At 36.1% G+C, this 5,550-nt stretch overlaps 1 pseudogene; it reads right to left on the reverse strand.

Moving 5' to 3' along the window:
• Positions 1–214: 214 nt before the first annotated feature.
• On the reverse strand, positions 215–2,482 carry LOC120159335 (annotated as a pseudogene).
• Between the last annotated feature and the right edge of the window lie 3,068 nt (positions 2,483–5,550).

The raw sequence follows: 5,550 nt of genomic DNA on the forward strand, positions 1-5,550 counted from the left end.
AATGCCTTAAATCTAAAGCATTAAATTTATAAGGGACTAAAGATGATATTAGTTATTTAGGAGGGACATGAACCCTGCCTCCATCCTTGATTTGGAAAGTACAAGGACTATAACCTGATTAAATTTGAGCATATGACTAAATCTCTAACTTTCGCATAGTATAGGGACTAATATTAGAATTTGAAAAAAAAAGGCAAATAGATGGTAAACAATACAAAGAAACATATTTACTTGCATTTCACAGCAAAAAGCCAAAAAGAATAAAGTGGTCCATCAATGTGGAACAATTTCTTTTTCTTTAGAAATGAAATCATGACTTCAATTATACCAGAAGATCATAACCTTTTTCTCTCAGTTAAGGAAAACCACTGTACATGAATGTGTAAGCTGACCGTATATGCCGAGCTGCCTTTGACACTGCTTCCGGCAAACAATGGGATACCTTGCCCCAAATTTACAACCCAATCGAACATATTTCGATTTTGTCGCAAGCCTCGAGCAATCCAATAGAGATCGGCATCTCTCAGCACCATTCGACCTTTCCGAAGAGACAGAGCTGACCCATTATGATCATCAGTAGCTACAGTTGGTATCTGTATGAGATTGGAATTTGGGACAATTGTAGCTTGCTTGCTGTATAGTTTCTCTAGACTTTCAGTTGGTATCTCTTTCGTTTTCTCCGTTTTCTGTTGCTTACTACGATTGGATGCCAGAATTCTATTTGCCTCTTTTGTCAATCCGGTGGCACGCCAAGCTTCGACGATGAGCGAGACGGTCGATTTCTCAGGCTGAACCTCAAATTCTTGCATTACTTGAAGAAGTTCTTCTGCTTTCCATGGCTGCTTGGCTTCACTATACCCCCAAATTAAAGTCTCAAAGGTCTTCAAATTGGGAGATATTCCATTTTCACACATTTGGTCGAAAATCTTGACTGCATAATCCATTCTGCCAGCACTGCACCAGCCACTGATAACGGTTGTAAATATCACAACGTTCGGGCGCAATCCCGTTTCAATCATGATTGTTAGAAGTTTTTCGGCTTTCTCCGGTTCTTGTGCTCGCACATAACCTTTGGCAAGAATGCTATAGGCATGAATGTCAGGCTGAATGCCTGCTTTCACCATGTCATCAAAGATTTCCCTGCATTTACCCATAAATCCAGCTGAACTCCATGCATTCATAATGGTGCAAAAGGTTATAACGTCAGGTTTGACCTTGAATTCTTCCATCAAAGAAAGTACCTGCAGATTAAAGCTTAGCCTTAATTTATGTTCTTCAGAAGGAAATATTCAGTAGATGAGGCACCTATTCGAATATAACGACTATCGGAGATAAAATAATCATCGAATTACTCACCTCATCAACCCCATCTCTATCCATGATGTCAACAAAACCTTTGATCAATGAATTGAACATCACGAGATTAGGTCGCACCCCGAGTTCCTTCATCATATAGGCAAACCTCAAGGCCTCCTTGATCCTACCTTCTTTATAATATCCGCTGATAATGATGCCACAAGTTCTCTCATTAGGCTGCAAACCATTTTTCTGCATCTCTAAAATCACACCTTCAGCCTGATTGGTCTCTTGATTCTGTGAATAAGCCGTTGCTATGGTATTGTAGGTAACAGCATCAGGTTGGATTCCAGAGGCAATCATCTTATCAACTGTATTCCAAGCTTCTGTCATGTTCTTCTTTTTGCACCATGCTCGGACAAGTACGTTATAGGTCCGGATATTGGGTTTGACATTCCCCTCCCGAATCATTAGGTCTACCAGTTTAACAGATTCCTCAGGCTTACCGGCAATCCCGTACCCTTTGATTAACGTGTTATAAGTGCTAGTAGTGGGTTTCAATCCACTTTCCCTCATCTTCCAGAAATTTTCCATGGCTTCTTCTATATTTCCACATTCAGAGAAAGCATTTATAACAGCATTGAAAAATATTGAGTCCGGCTTCATTCCGTTTTCTTCAACTTGAGAGATGATAGAGTGTACGGAACTGAAGTCCTTCTGGCTGGTCAAGGCAGTCAAAAGTGTTGTGTATGTTATCAAAGATGGTTTATGCCCTCTTCAATCAAAATGTCAAAAACAGACTGAACTTCTTGGGGTTTCCCACTTTCTATTAGAATGTTCATTAGCCTTGCCCGGGACCGCACTGTTCCGCAACTATCTTTTGTCATGCAGACGGAGCAGTGAGATTGGTTTTGGTGATCCATAAGTGCAGCAATGTGGAAGTGGAACTACCACATGAAAACCTCAGTCCTAGAAAGGTAACAGAAAAAAAAGAGTAAACAAATCAATCTCACCAGTGACGAGCAAGAATTAAAGCAGAGATCATAATTCCAATAGAAGAATACTGTAATTCCACCAACATAAACACGCATGGCACTTTCCTATATGCATAATTCAAGTGCTAAAGTCTACAAGGAAAAGCAGATTATGGAAATGGAAACACAGACCAGATTGTTTTAGATAACCATTACACCACATAAAAATGACAAAATCTTAATAGCATTTGTCGCTGGTAAATGTTGGTTACAATGACCGTAAGCTATTTGTTGAAAAATCGGGCAAAGATAACGAAAAAACACAAGAATTTTTAATGAGATTCGGCAATGTGCTTACGTCCTCGGTGCCTAGACGGCTCTAGAAGTTTTATTCAATGTCACATAGGTTTAGGTTACATCTCTATTTATAATAAAAAACCTGGTACATAATTACATAATTAACCTTGTACCGTACCACGGGGCTGCGCACCCGCACCCCAACCCACATAATCGTAACCCCCTCTACAAGACTTTCTTTATAAGGACAGTTGATGTTCGCTTCGCTCACTCCGCTCCATCCCCTGTCCTCTTTACTGGAATATTTATGAGCCATACCTATCACGATTCAACCTTTCTGATTTGGGAGAAGAACAACAGCCAATGATTTTTATGGTGAATGATGGTTGCAGACTATAAGTTATGGAAGACTAACGGAGAGCTTAGATCTCCTTCTCAATCTTACATGAGAGTTCATATACCGAGTCTTAGTATTGATGTTATACCTAAAGGTTATAATGAGCTTTCTAAAGCTGATTTAGTAAATAAATGCGGTCAACTGATAGTAGATTTGGTCCCGGCAGCAGTGGAGGAACATAAGCAGGGCTAGTAGGAGCCATGCCCCCAAACTAAATTTTAATTTAAACTTCCAAATATTTTAAAGTTTTAAGTTGCCCCATAAACTTTATCACAGTTTCACCACTGCTTGGAAGATCTATTGGATCTATCAATGGTTTTGTCAAAGAGTTATGGTTGACCGGAGGATACGAGGCTTCGATTTACTTACGAAAGAATTCTTCCAAAAATTTCGATAGAAAACATTATTGTAAAGCTGTGCGGAAGAATGTCTACAGAGGTACAACATTTTATTGTCAGAGTATCAAAATTTATATAAATATGATGACTTAACTATGAAACGAATTAAAGCATAAACTTCCTTGGAGAAAAAAAATAGAAATTGATTACTCTTATATTTTCCTTGAAAAAGAATATCCAGTCATGAAAATCTGGGAAACAAGCAAATCCCATTTCTGAAATGTAATTTTTCAATTAATCAGGAACGGAAACAGACATTTGCTTGCATTTCTTGAAAAAGAGTTGACGGAAACAAAACCAAGCATGGCCTGTTCAAGAAGTCCATCCAAAATTACAACTAAAGATTATATACACAACCATTATCGAAAAGTGGTAAACCAATCAAAATTTCACAAATTCCAATCTAGGAAATTTCACGCTCTTCGCTTGTTATCGATCAAGGTTCACCACAAACTCAGTTCACATATCAAACCAAAAGATCAGCAAACCCATACTTCACGAACCAAGCGGATATAACCCAAAATTTCTGGGGTTTCTGGAAACCAGAAATCGATGTAAAACAGCTTAATTAAAGCAAGAAATGGCAGTGCTGAGCAATGAAAAATGGACGAGTGAACAATGAAAAACAGCTTAATTAATGTTAGGGAAGCGTACCTGAGGGGATTGGGTACTGATTGGTGGAATTATGGAGGCAATGGACCTTCACGAAATGCGTTAGAATATGTACATCTACACACAATAACATAAATAAAAGACAAAGATATGGATATAAGAAAACCACAAAGTGCGGCTCTCAATTTTCTTTGCTTTCTTTCTATTTTATCATCAAATACTTTCATCCATTGCCATTTATTTATGGGTTAATACACATTTAGGTGCTTAATATACTTAAATTAATATTTGGTATTTAAATAATTTTTTATTAAAAATATGTGCCTAATGTTAGCTCCGTCACACTTTTAAGAGCATACTGTTACATTTTTATTTTATTTTTTTTAATAATAAAAGTATTATTTAAAAAAATAAAAAAATAATAAACCCTCCACAAGCGTTGTCCCTCTCCCTCCTATCCCTACCTCTGATGGTGACCTTTTGGGTTTTTATTCAAAGCAAGTCGAGAAATTCAATGGTGGCAGTCGTGTAACGTATCACCAGTTGTAACTGTCGAAATTATTAGAAAACAACAAACGAAAACTTAGAAAACCAACGACCCTTCGCGGCACTTTTCATGATGATCGACACAATTTCATGGTGGGTGGAGGATTGTGTTTTAGTCGTGGCGTCGAGACAGTTCTGATGGTGTCACTGGTGACGGCCACTGACCGACGGTGGTCGATTAGTGATAAAATTTTGGTTTTTTTATTTTTTAATTATAATATTAATTTTTTTGAAATTTTATATGCATGACATGTGTTAGATAACGACTAAATTTAATACCCTTTAGGTCCAAACACCTAAAAGTATAATGTTGGAAACGTTAAGCACCTATTTTAGTGAAAAAAATTTACGGACCAAAAGTCAATTTGAGGTATAATTTAGCACCAAAAAGTTTATTAAGCCTTAAAAAATAAAAAATAAAATACAACGGTAGACACCTAAAAGTGTAAAGGAGAAAATGTTAAGCACTTATTTTTAACGAAAATTTATTTATATACCAAAAGTCAATCTGAGGTATAATTTATGCACCTAGAAGTGTATTAAACGTTTATTTATTTTGGGTAAAATAATATTAAATTTTAATTTAAGGGTAAAGTATACAAATAATCCCAAAATTATAAAGTATTGTTTTATTAAGTCTTTAATTATTAAAAGTTATAAAATGATCATCTGATTATAAAGTGTTACTTTGTTTAGTCCAACGACTATTAAAAGTCACAAAATGATCACTAGACTATTCATCATATTCTAAATTTGTTCTTTTCCGTTAAAATATTGAATGTCGTCTGAGTTGGATGTTAATATGATGACTGAAATATGATAGTCATTTTAAATTTAGGGATCAGATTTTATCATATCACAGTCAATAGGTTAAAGTTCAGCTTAGATTGCCGTCATTTTTTAAAAGGAAAATGACGAGTTTAGAATATAATAAATAGTCAGATGATCGTTTTGTAACTTTTAATAGTCGAGAGACTCAACAAAACAACATCATATGATCGGAGAATCATTTCGTAACTTTTAATAGTCG

This window comes from Hibiscus syriacus, unplaced genomic scaffold (genome assembly GCF_006381635.1).
Source record: "Hibiscus syriacus cultivar Baekdansim isolate YM2019G1 unplaced genomic scaffold, ASM638163v2 tig00111358_pilon, whole genome shotgun sequence".
NCBI classification, from domain to species: domain Eukaryota; kingdom Viridiplantae; phylum Streptophyta; class Magnoliopsida; order Malvales; family Malvaceae; genus Hibiscus; species Hibiscus syriacus.